This window comes from Engystomops pustulosus, chromosome 7 (assembly GCF_040894005.1).
Source record: "Engystomops pustulosus chromosome 7, aEngPut4.maternal, whole genome shotgun sequence".
NCBI lineage: Eukaryota > Metazoa > Chordata > Amphibia > Anura > Leptodactylidae > Engystomops > Engystomops pustulosus.
Genome location: NC_092417.1, coordinates 76,657,573 through 76,674,596, shown reverse-complemented (window position 1 = coordinate 76,674,596; position 17,024 = coordinate 76,657,573). Strand labels below are relative to the sequence as shown.

Genomic DNA, 17,024 nt, shown 5'->3' with positions numbered 1-17,024 from the left:
GTCAGGCAGGGAGAGTGAGTGAGTGAGTGTCAGGCAGGGAGAGTGAGTGAGTGAGTGTCAGGCAGGGAGAGTGAGTGAGTGAGTGTCAGGCAGGGAGAGTGAGTGAGTGAGTGTCAGGCAGGGAGAGTGAGTGAGTGAGTGTCAGGCAGGGAGAGTGAGTGAGTGAGTGTCAGGCAGGGAGAGTGAGTGAGTGAGTGTCAGGCAGGGAGAGTGAGTGAGTGAGTGTCAGGCAGGGAGAGTGAGTGAGTGAGTGTCAGGCAGGGAGAGTGAGTGAGTGAGTGTCAGGCAGGGAGAGTGAGTGAGTGAGTGTCAGGCAGGGAGAGTGAGTGAGTGAGTGTCAGGCAGGGAGAGTGAGTGAGTGAGTGTCAGGCAGGGAGAGTGAGTGAGTGAGTGTCAGGCAGGGAGAGTGAGTGAGTGAGTGTCAGGCAGGGAGAGTGAGTGAGTGAGTGAGTGGCAGGCAGGGAGAGCGAGTGAGTGAGTGGCAGGCAGGGAGAGCGAGTGAGTGAGTGGCAGGCAGGGAGAGCGAGTGAGTGAGTGGCAGGCAGGGAGAGTGAGTGAGTGAGTGGCAGGCAGGGAGAGTGAGTGAGTGTCAGGCAGGGAGAGTGAGTGAGTGTCAGGCAGGGAGAGTGAGTGAGTGAGTGTCAGGCAGGGAGAGTGAGTGAGTGAGTGAGTGAGTGAGAGGCAGGCAGGGAGAGTGAGTGAGTGAGTGAGAGGCAGGCAGGGAGAGTGAGTGAGTGAGAGGCAGGCAGGGAGAGTGAGTGAGAGGCAGGCAAGGAGAGTGAGTGAGAGGCAGGCAAGGAGAGTGAGTGAGAGGCAGGCAAGGAGAGTGAGAGGCAGGCAAGGAGAGTGAGAGGCAGGCAAGGAGAGTGAGAGGCAGGCAAGGAGAGTGAGTGTCAGGCAGGGAGAGAGAGTGAGTGTCAGGCAGGGAGAGAGAGTGAGTGAGTGTCAGGCAGGGAGAGTGAATGAGTGAGAGAGAGGCAGGCAGGGAGAGTGAATGAGTGAGAGAGAGGCAGGCAGGGAGAGTGAGTGAGTGAGAGGCAGGCAGGGAGAGTGAGTGAGAGGCAGGCAAGGAGAGTGAGTGAGAGGCAGGCAAGGAGAGTGAGTGAGAGGCAGGCAAGGAGAGTGAGTGAGAGGCAGGCAAGGAGAGTGAGAGGCAGGCAAGGAGAGTGAGTGTCAGGCAGGGAGAGTGAGTGAGTGAGTGTCAGGCAGGGAGAGTGAATGAGTGAGAGAGAGGCAGGCAGGGAGAGTGAATGAGTGAGAGAGAGGCAGGCAGGGAGAGTGAATGAGTGAGAGAGAGGCAGGCAGGCAGAGTGAATGAGTGAGAGAGAGGCAGGCAGGCAGAGTGAGTGAGTGAGAGGCAGGCAGGGAGAGTGAGTGAGTGAGTGAGAGGCAGGCAGGGAGAGTGAGTGAGTGAGTGAGAGGCAGGCAGGGAGAGTGAGTGAGTGAGAGGCAGGCAGGGAGAGTGAGTGAGTGAGAGGCAGGCAGGGAGAGTGAGTGAGTGAGTGAGAGGCAGGCAGGGAGAGTGAGTGAGTGAGTGGCAGGCAGGGAGAGTGAGTGAGAGGCAGGCAAGGAGAGTGAGAGGCAGGCAAGGAGAGTGAGTGAGTGGCAGGCAAGGAGAGTGAGTGAGTGGCAGGCAAGGAGAGTGAGAGGCAGGCAAGGAGAGTGAGTGAGTGGCAGGCAAGGAGAGTGAGTGAGTGGCAGGCAAGGAGAGTGAGTGAGTGGCAGGCAAGGAGAGTGAGTGAGTGGCAGGCAAGGAGAGTGAGTGAGTGGCAGGCAAGGAGAGTGAGTGAGTGGCAGGCAGGGAGAGTGAGTGAGTGGCAGGCAGGGAGAGTGAGTGAGTGGCAGGCAGGGAGAGTGAGTGAGTGGCAGGCAGGGAGAGTGAGTGAGAGGCAGGCAGGGAGAGTGAGTGAGTGGCAGGCAGGGAGAGTGAGTGAGTGAGAGGCAGGGAGAGTGAGTGAGTGGCAGGCAGGGAGAGTGAGTGAGAGGCAGGCAGGGAGAGTGAGTGAGAGGCAGGCAGGGAGAGTGAGTGAGAGGCAGGCAGGGAGAGTGAGTGAGTGAGTGACAGGCAGGGAGAGTGAGTGAGTGGCAGGCAGGGAGAGTGAGTGAGAGGCAGGCAGGGAGAGTGAGTGAGTGGCAGGCAGGGAGAGTGAGTGAGTGGCAGGCAGGGAGAGTGAGTGAGTGGCAGGCAGGGAGAGTGAGTGAGTGGCAGGCAGGGAGAGTGAGTGAGTGGCAGGCAGGGAGAGTGAGTGAGTGAGTGGCAGGCAGGGAGAGTGAGTGACAGGCAGGGAGAGTGAGTGAGAGGCAGGGAGAGTGAGTGAGAGGCAGGCAGGGAGAGTGAGTGAGAGGCAGGCAGGGAGAGTGAGTGAGTGAGAGGCAGGGAGAGTGAGTGAGAGGCAGGGAGAGTGAGTGAGAGGCAGGGAGAGTGAGTGAGTGACAGGCAGGGAGAGTGAGTGAGAGGCAGGCAGGGAGAGTGAGTGAGAGGCAGGCAGGGAGAGTGAGTGAGAGGCAGGGAGAGTGAGTGAGTGACAGGCAGGGAGAGTGAGTGAGAGGCAGGCAGGGAGAGTGAGTGAGAGGCAGGCAGGGAGAGTGAGTGAGAGGCAGGCAGGGAGAGTGAGTGAGAGGCAGGCAGGGAGAGTGAGTGAGAGGCAGGCAGGGAGAGTGAGTGAGAGGCAGGCAGGGAGAGTGAGTGAGAGGCAGGCAGGGAGAGTGAGTGAGTGAGTGACAGGCAGGGAGAGTGAGTGAGTGAGTGACAGGCAGGGAGAGTGAGTGAGTGGCAGGCAGGGAGAGTGAGTGAGTGGCAGGCAGGGAGAGTGAGTGAGAGGCAGGCAGGGAGAGTGAGTGAGTGGCAGGCAGGGAGAGTGAGTGAGTGGCAGGCAGGGAGAGTGAGTGAGTGGCAGGCAGGGAGAGTGAGTGAGTGGCAGGCAGGGAGAGTGAGTGAGTGGCAGGCAGGGAGAGTGAGTGAGTGGCAGGCAGGGAGAGTGAGTGAGTGGCAGGCAGGGAGAGTGAGTGAGTGGCAGGCAGGGAGAGTGAGTGAGTGGCAGGCAGGGAGAGTGAGTGAGTGGCAGGCAGGGAGAGTGAGTGAGTGAGTGGCAGGCAGGGAGAGTGAGTGAGTGAGTGGCAGGCAGGGAGAGAGTGACAGGCAGGGAGAGTGAGTGAGAGGCAGGCAGGGAGAGTGAGTGAGAGGCAGGCAGGGAGAGTGAGTGAGAGGCAGGCAGGGAGAGTGAGTGAGTGAGTGACAGGCAGGGAGAGTGAGTGAGTGAGTGACAGGCAGGGAGAGTGAGTGAGAGGCAGGCAGGGAGAGTGAGTGAGTGAGAGGCAGGCAGGGAGAGTGAGTGAGTGAGAGGCAGGCAGGGAGAGTGAGTGAGTGATTGAGTGAGTGGCAGGCAGGCAGGGAGAGATCACTGCATTTAAAGAACACCAGCCAGCATTACTAAGTAAAGTCCATCACACTACACTATCAGTACACATGTACAATACCAGTCACATGTATTATATACACATGTCCCATCAAACTACACTATCACTACACATGTACAATACCAGTCACATGTTTTATATACACATGTCCCATCACACTACACTATCACTACACATGCACAATACCAGTCACGTGTATTATATACACATGTCCCATGACACTACATTATAGCTACACATCTACAATACCAGTCACATGTATTATATACACATGTCCCATCACACTACACTATCACTACACATGTACAATACCAGTCACATGTATTATATACACATGTCCCATCACACTACACATGTACAATACCAGTCACATGTATTATATACACATGTCCCACCACACTACACTATGACTACACATGTACAATACCAGTCACATGTATTATATACACATGTCCCACCACACTACACTAATCACTACACATGTACAATACCAGTCACATGTATTATATACACATGTCCCACCACACTACACTATCACTACACATGTACAATACCAGTCACATGTATTATATACACATGTCCCACCACACTACACTATCACTACACATGTACAATACCAGTCACATGTATTATATACACATGTCCCATGACACTACATTATAGCTACACATCTACAATACCGGTCACATGTATTATATGTCCCATCACACTACACATCTACAATACAGTTGTCTGTACTACACTACAACTAATCATTACATGTCTAGAACACTAGTCACTCACATAACCCATACCACCCATCTACCAGTGCATTTCCAGTATAGCAGTCACCTATACTATAGACATTAGAACCCGACACACCACTATTACTGCACCTCTAGTAGAGCAGTTACCTGTATTTTGCAGTGTCACGCAGCTCTTTGGACTGTTCCTCCCTCTGCCCTCACAGTTACCTGATATTTTCTAGCCAGATTTCCCAGGATTGAGGGAGGCATGTGTTACAAGCCTAATTACATTGAGGGATGAGGACTAAAGTGCAGTTAGAGTAACCTGCCCTCTTAAAGAAATACACTACTTGGTATTTCTTATAACCAAGCCTAACCTTTAAAGATGAAGACACCTATATGGTGATGCGCCATCTATACAGTTAATATATAGAAATAATGCACCTTAAGGACACCACTCAGGATCTGCTCTGATGCCGATTTCTTACAAACAGAAAGGTTGTCAAAGGGCCCCAGCATCTGGGGGTACTGGGTGTGTATATACTGTATGTGTGTACATGCTGTATGTATTGTATATTTGCACTATATATGTGTAAATGCTACATGTGTGCATATGGTACTATATGTATATGTATAAATGATTTGTATATACTGTATGTATGTTTATGCGGTATATAAATGTGTGTGATTGTAAATCATGTGTGACTATACAAATTATGTATATATTTTTTTAAAGGGGGGAGGGGGCCCGTTCAGAAGTCTGCTATGGGGCCCTGTCACTCCTTTTACGCCCCTGCATTACCACCGTTACTCTCTTCCCTTTTATACATAACTTTTATGGGATAAGTGCTTAAAGGACACCTGTCATCAGGTCTCTGTCACTAGTCCTGTCACCTCTACCTGTTAGAGCAGCTCACAAGGATCCATCACAGCCTTTATCTAGTAATTTCATACATTAATCATTATAAAATCATCTATTTTGTATTATGTAAATGAGGCTGGTCACATGGTCAGAGGCAGTGATGTCACTCCTGTTCCCCCTCCCCTCTCCTCCCCCTGCTCATGTCTGTGTGTAATGTATAGTAAAGCATAGTTAGTGTATGGTGAAATGCTGCATCCTCCTAATACACAGAGACACAGACATCAGCTACACAAGTACCTGACATGTTCTGCTATAACATGGCTGCCTGGAGCTGTTGTATCTCTCCTATACACACATAGGCTGCAGGGGCGTGGCAATCAGCAAGCACATGGAGCAGCCATTACATCATTATACAGGCTGTCAGTCAAGCACTGGGGGTGTGGCTGTGCCTCCCACTCATGAATAAGCTGGACAGCTTGAATATGCTAATGACTCATTGGACATTTCACAGGTCATTTGCATACAGCTTTAGGGCCTCATTGCTTGGATTTACAGGCATGTAGAGGGACAATAAAGGGATAGAGGCAATGCTCTCTAATGGCAGTTTATGAAAATATATTTAGTTTAGGGAGGTTATTTTGCCTGACAGATTCTCTTTAAGAAAGACCAATGTCTATGATAAAGTATTTATTCCAGCGAGGATTACCTCCTCCCAAACTGACCTGTATCCATGCTATTCCCATCATCCTCAATCACATTCCATGTATTGGGAAAATCCTAAGTGTGGTCTGACGTCACTCATGTTGTGAGGTGTGTCTGCTCACATTTATGGCACAATCCAGGGCTACTTTCCTCTTGTTCATTAATTGTGATTGCACTGTTAGTTCCTCACATTACCACACATGTGCTTCCCTTCCACAATGCGCATGCAACATCGGCTGCCCCCCTCAGCCTCTTCAGTACACGTCTCAAAACTAACACATATGAGGTGTAGAAAATAAGGTACTACCTGGATATTATAATATAAGCGCTTTCCCTAGAAAACCTACACAACCATTGAAAAATTTCCAGCTTAAAAAGAGATATTAAGTCCTTTCAAAAAGTGTTCATGTGAATAAATGCAGATATAGCAAAGTCTGCTTTGTGTAAAATGTCGGGTCCTACAGCTATGGCAATGTACTATGTATATACCTTTAATTGTTTTATGTTTAATAAAGAAAGGGGCCGGCCTACCAAGGTGAGAGAGTAGTGAAGAATTGTGAGAAGAAGAAGGGTGGAGTTAAGAGTGATTGAGGAGTCTGAAGTGAGTGTGAGCGAGGAGGGAGTAAAGGGAACAGCACTGAAGCATGTCCTAGAGGAGACAGGCAGGAGGCCTGGGTCTCAGAGAAGCTAAGCAGCACAGCAAGCAGAGGTTGTACTTGTAATAAGAGGAGTTCAATGCAACTGAGGAACAAGCAAGAATCATATTGAGGAGGATAGCTCACCAAGGTGGTCGGCATCCCCACAGTTCAAGTTCAAAAGCAAGTGTATGAGTTGTTTATTTGGCGTCACTATCATTGCAAGGCAAGTGACTTACACCTCCTCCTCCATCCACTCCCCTGGGAGCCAGCCCTAGTTGGGAAGGGTTCATAAGATCACGCTGACCCGCAACACCTATCTCCCAGGGCTGAAGTCAGCAACCATTATCCCAACTGGCATTACCAACATTTCCCTACAAGTCCTTTCCTTTCCCCCTTTTTAAGAGACCATAGTGACGGCCCCTGATTCCCCGTCAGTGCTCTCGGCCTAAGGGGACGGGGCCCGATAGCTCCTCTTTTGGCGTCACAAACAGGATCAACGCCATTCCGTGCGAGGACCTGGTGGTTAAGGCCAGCAGCCATTTTGCAGCCTACCGCGTGGGCGAGCAGACACCACGTGTGAGAGTAAGGACGGTCCGCCATCTTGCGCAACAGTCAGTACCCTTCAGGGAGGGAGTAAGGGAAAACCCAAGAATTGGATTTTGATGTGGAGGTGTTTTACTGTGGAAGCCCTGCTCCCGACCCTCCAACATTATCTGACTAGACATGTGTTGCCACACTGCACAGTGCAGGGGGAGCGCTGCTCTGGCATGGAACGAGTTAACCCCTTGGAAAAATTATTGTAAACAACTACGCAGCAAAAATTCAGAGCCTGCGCAAAGCTCACTGGCGGGAAGAGCTGATCGGGATGTCACCAACTCCGTCCCCCTGTTTGTTGACATGAAGCTAAAGAAGGGAGGAGGCCCTGCGAGCTGCGCCACGTGCATCCAGCATGGCATGGAATGAAGAACGTGAGCTGATGGACGAGGAGATAAATGCCCAGCTCTCTTCCCTGTGTTGGGAGCTTATTGATAGCCTCAGAACTCCCAATGGGAGGATATTTCCAGTGCTGAGACCCCCAGAGAGCGGGCCATATACCAGAGTGCCCCGAAGCGCCGCCATTGCCGCCTTCAAATCGATGGGCCAGGCCTGCCCGGATGGGACCGGGACAAGGTCCATTTTGTGAGCTGCTGTTGAAGCTCTAGGAGGTGGCCGTGACTCGGAAGTAGAGGAGAATGGTGGTTCCAGCGCCTGCGCAGTATCCGAGGTAGGATCCATCCAGCGGCTCGTGCAGCAAGTGTTTCAGGCGGTGCCTGGCTGGCAGCCGCCCAGCGAAAGAGGCGAGGTGCTGCGTAAATCAAAGCAGTCTCAATATTTTGAGCAGTCGAAAACCCGCCAGAAGGAAGCAGGCCGCTACTTGTCTGTTGAGTCCATGGCCGGCTCGTGGGCAGGAGTAAACCGGACCTCTGGTGTAGTGACCGGGTTCGATACCCAAAGAGGGTTCAGGTTCATCAATGAAGACGAGACATACCAGGAGGTATTTGTGTCTGTGTGGCCGGCCTACCAAGGTGAGAGAGTAGTGAAAAATTGTGGGAAGAAGAAGGGTGGAGTTAAGAGTGATTGAGGAGTCTGAAGTGAGTGTGAGCGAGGAGGGAGTAAAGTCAGTCTGCGGGAGCAGTCAGAGGGAACAGCAGCCACTGAAGCATGGCCTAGAGGAGACAGGCAGGAGGCCTGGGTCTCAGAGGAGCTAAGCAGCACAACAAGCAGAGGTTGTACTTATAATAAGAGGAGTTCAATGCAACTGAGGAACAAGCAAGAATCATATTGAGGAGGATAGGTCACCAAGGTGGTCGGCATCCCTACAGTTCAAGTTCAAAAGCAAGTGTATGAGTTGTTTCATTGGCGTTGCTATAATTGAAAGGCAAGTGACTTACACCTCCTCCTCCATCCACTCCCCTGGGAGCCAGCCCTAGTCGGTAAGGGTTCATAAGATCACGCCGACCTGTAACACATATCTCCCAGGGCTAAAGTCAGCAACCGTAAATTTGGGAAACAGTGGAAAAAATGGTTGGAGTGTCCAGGAATGGGAACAGAGGATTTGATTCGGAGATGGCAGAGGGTTTGCCCTGAAGGATAGTTGGAATTGGGAGGAAAGGGTAAATGGAGGTTGAAGGAGGTAGCTCTTTGGGAGATGGATTATGGGGTACTTCTTGAGGAGCATGATACAGCCAGACCTGGGAGGGGGGAACGATTACCGTATATACTCGAGTATAAGCCGACCCGAGTATAAGCCGAGACCCCTAATTTTACCACCAAAAACTGGGAAAAACTACTGACTCGAGTATAAGCCGAGGGTGGGAAATGCATTGGTCAAACCCCCCCAGTAGTATACAGCCTGCCAGCCCCCAGTAGTATACAGCCTGCCAGCCCCCAGAAGAATACAGCAGCCCCCAGTAGTATACAGCAGCCCCCCTGTAGTATACAGCAGCCCCCATGTAGTATACAGCAGCCCCCATGTAGTATACAGCAGCCCCCATGTAGTATACAGCAAGCCCCTAGTAGTATACAGCAAGCCCCCCTGTAGTATACAGCAAGCCCCCCTGTAGTATACAGCAAGCCCCCCTGTAGTATACAGCAAGCCCCCCTGTAGTATACAGCAAGCCCCTAGTAGTATACAGCAGCCCCTAGTAGTATACAGCCGCCCCTAGTAGTATACAGCAGCCCCCAGTAGTATACAGCAGCCCCCCTGTAGTATACAGCAGCCCCCCTGTAGTATACAGCAGCCCCCCTGTAGTATACAGCCTGCCCCTAGTAGTATACAGCCTGCCCCTAGTAGTATACAGCCTGCCCCTAGTAGTATACAGCCTGTCCCTAGTAGTATACAGCCTGTCCCTAGTAGTATACAGCCTGTCCCTAGTAGTATACAGCCTGTCCCTAGTAGTATACAGCCTGTCCCTAGTAGTATACAGCCTGCCCCCACGGCCCTTAAAAAAATAAACTTATATACTCACCCGCCGATGTCAGCGCGGCTCCCCCCGATGTCGGCGCAACTTACCGATGTCCCCGATGTCAGCACGTCCTGTCTTCTTTATTCTCCGCGGCTCCTCTTCACTCTTCCCGCGCCCATGTTTTCTTCTAGCAGGCGCATACTATGACGTGGCCGCTGCTGACGTCATAGTATGCGCGGCCATGAAGAAAACATGGCCGCGTCGATGATAGAAGAAAGAAGAGAGAAGAGGAGCCGCGGAGAAGAAAGAAGATGGGACGCGCTGACATCGGGGACATCGGTAAGTCGCGCCGACATCGGGGAGCCGCGCTGACATCGGAGGGTGAGTATTTAATTTTATTTTTTTAAGTGGGTAATTTTGGGGGGTAATAGACTCGTGTATAAGCCGAGGGGACGTTTTTCAGCACATTTTTTGTGCTGAAAAACTCGGCTTATACACGAGTATATACGGTATATGTTCAGAGCTAATGTTTTACCTATACAGTTCAGCTTATGATATCTGTATATGTATGCTGCAATATGTATACGCTTTAATAAAAGTTACATGATTTAAAAGAAAAAAAATCAGCAACCCTTATCCCGACTGGCGTCACGACCATTTCCCCTTTATAGAGAGCATAGTGACGGCCCCTGATTCACCGTCAGTGCCCTTGGCCTAAGGGGACAGGGTGCGACACAGTTACAAACACAGGCCTATGTGGAATAAATACATGTAGAGCATTTCAGATCTTTTTGTAAAGTTTATTTTTTAAACCATCAGAATGAACACCATGAACTCCCAACATACACATTGAACGTTTCCAAAGACATATACAGGCAGGGGGAGGCCTCCGTCTGCTCAGTTTATTTGACATCAGGAAACACAGGAGGAAAATGTGTAGTAGACTGCACTATATGATCCTGCTTCCTGAGGTAAAAACAAAGTATAAATTCAGGGGGGTATCATTAAAACCTATGGGGGATGAATGCCACTGTATATCATCCATAACAAGCCTCTCCTGAACATACACCGTGGTTCTTTCCTCAGTGAGTGGTGTAACTGTCTACATAAAACAATGGCAGCAGCAAATCACTACCCACTACCAATATTCGCTCCCCCTCCTCCTTTCATGGGGGGGAGGGGATTGAACCAGAGGATGTAAGAATAAGTTAAGTATACAGTTGGATACATTTCAGCCTTCTATTGTAGGTATATGTCCATTTACTTTCAATGGAGGGCACAACTGTGGTGTAGCTTATATCCCCGGCAATATAACACCATCAACTACAACTTTTTGCACCTTTTAATAGGTGTAACTTCACTGGTTTTGGCTCCTTTTTCTTTTAAGTAGCTGTCTCTGTTCCCAAGCAATAAGCGCATTAATTCCACAGCCTAATATGAAACTCCCTACTATCTGGGGTGGGTCTTGTGTACTACACAGGGCCACCACTAGTAATTTTGTGGCCTCAGACTGGAAGATTTTTTTTGGGATTCCCCCCCCCCCCCAGATGTCCCCTTTTAATGAAATGTCCAGCCCAGATGCCCCCTTTACATAAATCCCCCGTTAATGTAATGTCCACAGCAGGACACTCTTGAAAAAAAAAAAAATCTATACGCTCTGTCTTCTCTTCCAGTCCCAGCATATACACCATGACGCAGCGGTGTTGTGGTTGCGTGATGTCATAGTGTAAGGGCCCGCACAACGCATACACTATGATGTCATGTGGTCGCGACACCGCCACGTCATAGTGTATGTGCCCAGTCCGGAAGAGGAGTAGACGGAACCGCGGAGCCGGTGAAATAAGCTGAAAAGTGAGTATATATTTATTAGATTGTTAGACAGGAATAAGTCTTCAGTTATCATGTGGCCCTTCTGGTGAAAAGAGCTTAGTTCTCAGAGGAATCCTTCTCAGATTCCAGACCAAGGAACTACTCTCTTCTGGATGTAGATTGCCTGCTTCCTATAGACGATAGACATGGGCTTGTCAAAGGCAGTTGTCAACCACTGAATTTAAGTCAAGAGGTGACATAACAAATAGAAAAGATTCCAGGATGAAGGGGAACCTTGCTAAGAAGCGTGAACAAGGTTCAGATCATCAAGAGCAGAAGCCTTTGGTCATGTAGTTTGTGAATCCTGGTCTAGATAAATAATTGCAGCTCTGCTTTCAACAAATCTTGAGTTTACTTTGTGAAGTTTGTTAAAAAATACAAAAGGGGATGTCTGAAAGAGACATTTATAACTACGGTACCTATAAAGAAAAAGCTTTGAGAACAGTAAAATTCTTTCACTACAGTGTAACACCATTACTATTTTTATACAATGGTGAAGACAGCTGTCCATGCGGTCATGTTTTTGGGAAAAGCTCTTTTCATCTTTCAGAAGATATTTATTAGCTACTATATTCGATAATAATATTTCTATTTAACAGGCATATTTAGATGCAGATATACCTAAGATGTTTTGTCAATTTTTTTGCTAATTTTTTTTATGTATTTTAAACGGGGTTGTCCAGGTATATATATTTTTTTTTATAAATGGCTGGGGTTTTTTAAAAATAATAAACAACATATATTTACTTCTATCTGCACTCTCGTTCAGCAGCGGCACCGCCTGTCACTGCCAGGTCTCTGTTTGCTTACAGAAGCTGGCAGGGCCATCCCTACAACAGCTGTAGCAGGTTTGTGGCTGTGGACGGGATGGCACTGCCCACCTCAGTAAACTGAGACCTGCCAGTGCCACAGGGAGAGAGATATGTATTAAAGTAAAGCCTCCCCAGTCATATATAAAACGTTTTACATACCTGGACAACCCCTTTAAGTTTTTAATTGTTACTATTTACATTTGAGCCTTAAGAGGTCTTGTCACCCATACAATATACTGCTTCCCTAATACTTCATAGGATTCTGCTATTAAATGCCTTTCTAGTCTGGGATAGCTACAGAAAGATGTACAGGACAAGAAGTGTCAGATGAATATTAGGTTTCGGAGTGAAAATTTCAGCATTGTAGGATTTCTATAAATAGATATAATGGCAAAAGAATTAAAATAAACAATAAATATTTGTTTAACATAATAAAACAATAGGTCATTTTCTGATGCCACATTCCCATAAATAGCTGCTCTCCTCCAGAGCACTGCTGAAACACAGCCTTATTGTTTCTGTCCCCATCATCTGGAACCAGTCCAGCCATTCTCTGCTGGATTTTCACTCACAGAAATGTCACTATAGACAATATGCATCAGTTGTAGATTTTAGTATCACTCCGAGATCCTACATTCTCCAATTTACAATCACAAATGGTAACTCTGGTTACATTTCTCCAACGGTCAGCATTAGGTTATCCCTTATGACCAACCATACTTCGGTCATGATGACTGAGCAATTTTATTCATTTTTTTTTTACTATCGGTCATGATGACTGAGCAATTTTATTCTTTTTTTTTATTATCATCATCATCTAACAACCTAAACCTTATTTTTCCCCAGCAACAGAGCTTTTTGAAAGCTTGTATCCTTTCAGGATTAGGCGTCTTTCTCATTGGAATCATTGTGGGGTATATATAACTTATAACTTTTTTTTTATATATTATCTTATATTTGTTTTTGGACGGAACAGATACATATGCAATATTAACAGATTTCATTATTTTAAATAATTAGATTGCAATCTTCAAGAGCTATACTTTGTTATTTTTCCATCTAGGGCACTGTGTGAGGAATGACTTGATGTTTATATGGCTACAATTGCGATGCATAGATTTTGAATCAGCTTTTATAACACTTTTTGAGGAAAGACAAGAAAAACACCTCTGTGATCTGTTAAATGGAACCTGTCAGCAGAAACTGACCGAATAAACCACTACCAGTGTGTTGTCAAGCAAGTAAACACTGTGGGAGATTTGGCCCAGTAGAGACCGTGGTAGCGGGGTACTGCGATGCAGTTCAAGACAGTGACACCAAGGTTCAGTCCAAAACAGGTCTCGCCTGCATTTATTGCAGCAGCAAAATAAAACAGCCTTCACATTCAGGCATTAAACAAACAAAATCCTACCCGTCAGGGTGCTAACTAAACAGAGTTTCTCTAACTCACCACTAGTACATAAAATATGTTGTTGCTCCAGGCACAGAGGTCAGGGCTGTGTGCTCTCCAGCCTCCTTTCAGAGCTCTCCAGCCTCCTTTCAGAGAGACCACACTCTCAGCTCTGCTCAGCGGCTTTATGCAGACTGATTAGGCTGCTCCCATCACCTGTGTCCAAGGTGCTGGACAACACAACCTCAGCACTCAGGCCTCGCATAGTATGAAAACCTAGGGGAAACATACCGCCCATCCACAGTTAACCCCTTCAGTGTCTCACAACACCTTCCATATGTTTCTTGCATGGTACAGTGTAGAGGAATCATCCAGAAAATCAACTTTGAAATGAGATCTAAAATAGTGGTTTTAAGTCAAGGAGGTGGAGAGTTTAGCAGTGAAGTCAAGCTAAGATTGTCCCTTTTGCTGTAATTCACGGACATCACAAGCAGGAACAAATTATGTAAATCACAGCAGGGGGGCAATCTGTGGTGGGGAGGTCTGACAGTGCTGAACTCTCCACTTCCATAACTTCATGCAACCAACTTACAGATCACTTCACTCTTTGGATGATGCCCCCACACTTGGTCATGAAAGAAACATGATCTGGAAGGTGTTTAGCTGCTTGGCAGTGGTTTATTAGGTCAATTTCTGCTGACAGGTTGACTAAGAAAGACAAAGCCTCAGCAGTCCTACTACGGAACATTTATCATTTGAGATTTCTAATTTCGATGCTCTTTTTTTTTTACTCCGGTATGGAGGAACTTACCCCTTGTAAGCAGCAGGCTATATGCCTGAGAGAAACCCTGTTAGTTACAGGAAACCTGATGTGAAGAGATTAATTAAGAAAGTTATCACAGCCCAGGACACACCTAAGATGTATATCACATCAACCTTTCTTAAACAACTTTTTCTTAATACAAAGAAGCCCTTTACCACCCTGGCAGAGGGTTACAAGAAGCCTCCTGAGTAATAGCTACTCAGAACTTTCCCCGCCTGTCTACTATGCTGTAAATTATTAATTTTTAGCATAAGTCAGTGCAAAGGTCCCAGGCACAAAGTCATGGCCATCATCCACCCCATGTCCTCAGCTGGACTCACATCATACCCTGATTTACCACATGCAGCAGGACAAAAAAAAACATATTACCCACAATGCACATTTCTGCCTTTCCTTCTGGTAAAGAATTAAGTGCCCTCTAGCTTTCACAAGACCTACAGGAGACCCTCAACACTACTAAGCACATTATCAGGATGATTACACATGTTATTGAGGGTACATAGCTATCTTCAAATCAACATTGGAGGCTTTGACTACACTATTCCTCTGGAGTCTGGCATTTCACTGAATAAAATATGGCAGAGTTTGTCAAACTTTCTTAACAGAATGTGTGTTTAGGTAATGCAGACAAAGCTGGATGTTACCTTCGTATCTGCTGTGGATCTACGGGTTTAGCTACTATTTCGGGTCATGTTACAAAGCTTCTTGAGAGTTGAGCATTGATGTAGAGAAGGGGTGCACAACCGCACCCTGCTGTCCACAGAGACCAGTGAACGCTGCCATCAATGAAATCTGACATGTACTCACGGCTTCCAGGTCCTATTCTGCTCTACCCTGGGTGCTGATGCCAGCACATAGAACTAGCATCTGGACACAGTGCAAAGCATCGCACAGAAAGAAGTTCCAGTGCGGCACAGGAAGAAGAGGAGTCAGGAGAGGTCAGTATTTGTAGACTTTTTTGACTGCTTTAGGGGGTCTCCATAATTATAGATCAGTCTCCAGTATTGGGTGGCCACTAACGTTGAGCAGTATGGAGCCTTTGGACCAAAGAAGGTTGTGTAGAGGGACCTGCTTTATTTAGGATTTTTGCAACCAGAGATTTTGATGCAGAGAAAGGAAACAGAAAAGCGAGTTTGGGAGCATTTGTGACTTAGGATTGAGGGACTGGAGGTAACTGCTGTATTTTGTGGTATCCCATTTCTGTGAATTAGTACTTTGATAAATCTTTATTTTCTCTTGTATTCCCCATTAGTACAATGGGCTTCATAAGTGCCAAGGCTAAACAATAAGCATCCTGTGTCATTTATATTTTCCTTAAGCAACCATTCGAGCGGACATACTGCTGTGTGCTCATCTGGAAGGCCAGATTCTGGATCTAAATGGGGAAGTTTCAAGGCTGCGGGCAATTGACAATGTAGAGTGGAGTTCTGATGTGAGGTTCAGAGTGAGGGGGCAGCTAGTTGGGTAACAAGTAGTAGACAGGGTAGTGCAAAGAGTTGCAGGGAGTCTAGTCCTGAACTGGTGCACACTAATAATTTTACTAGGCTGGTGGATGAGGGAGATATCAGCTCTGGGGTAGAAATGCTGCAACAAGACATGGCCTCTAGCAACCAGGGGACTGTCTGCTCCAGTAAGAAGGTAAATAGGGGCACAGAAAAAGTCAGTCAGGTGCACAGTGGAAGGTAACTGTGACTCCTGGCTACCGTGTGAAGGCACTGTGACTACTGATTACTATATGGGGGAATTTTGACTATTGTAGGGGCACATACAGAGTCTCTGGTTCAGTTTTGTACGTGACCTCAAATGGCTGATTGTAATGGTTAGGATGTATAAATGTAACTACTAAACAGCTGAAGTAGATCTATTTATACATTAATAATATGACATTTGGCTCTTCTAGGTAAACCACAAGGCTTATGTGCCCCCCCCTGCGGGAAACATGAGTCTGACACCCCTACTCTAAGTCTACAGGAGAGGATGTTGCACCATCATCATAGATAGAGATTCTTTACTGTGAAAGCAGTGAGACTGTGTTACTCTATGCCGCAGGGGGTTGTTAGGTATATGTTATATCATGGGTTATAGAGAAAAAACATCTGTTTAGTCTTATAGGCTGGACTTTATAGATCTGCCCCTTTTTTCCAACCTTATATACTATGATACTGAAAAAAGGTTTTCCTCTTTCCCACCCTGGAAAAGATATTTGCATATTCCATATTAAATAATTCAAAGTTTTGGGGTCGATCTTGGTGGCGAAAGGCCCCCTCTACTGTGAGATGTGTGTGGTACTGGTGCACTGTTTGCCAGATCTGGAGCTTCTATAACAGAAACACCTGGTGCAGAGGATAACATACAGTAAATGGAGAGGTGTGTATGCAATACACAGGTGTGCGGTATATGGAGGTGCAAAGAGGTATACATAGAATCAACATACAATAGTTGTTAAAGGAGTGTGTGTGGTATATGAGGAGATTCATAGATGTACAGTATACGGAGATATTAATGTAATGATAATACATAATAGTTAGAACGGTGGAGTGCGGTATATGATAATGTATATAGATGGAAATAACAAAGTACTTATAAATAGAGTGTGCCCTATATGATGAGGTGTATACATGGGAATAATACACAGTAGTTATAAAGCAGGTGTGGTGTATACATGGAAATAACATACAGAAGCTATAAGGGGCTGTGGGTATATGAGGGGATGTATAGATGTGTGTATGAGGAGATTTGGAGATAATACACAATAGGTAGAATGGCGGTGTGTGGTATATGAGGAGTTGTGTACATGGAAATAACATAAAGTAGTTGTAAAGGGTGGGGAGGTGGTATATG

General features: G+C 47.0%; 1 protein-coding gene across 3 annotated transcripts in view; it reads right to left on the bottom strand.

Moving 5' to 3' along the window:
- ENTPD5 (ectonucleoside triphosphate diphosphohydrolase 5 (inactive)) overlaps positions 1-17,024 on the bottom strand; it is a 33,909-nt gene that overhangs the window by 16,581 nt on the left and 304 nt on the right. Inside the window, exon 2 of one of the 3 annotated variants that reach the window (XM_072116892.1) lies at positions 14,172-14,226. The exons of 1 other annotated variant lie outside the window; for it this stretch is intronic. The gene's annotated coding sequence lies outside the window, so the exon portion shown is untranslated. Of the gene's footprint in view, positions 1-4,310; positions 4,396-14,171; positions 14,227-17,024 lie in introns of those variants that run through there. One more of the 3 variants, XM_072116893.1, reaches the window with a different exon arrangement.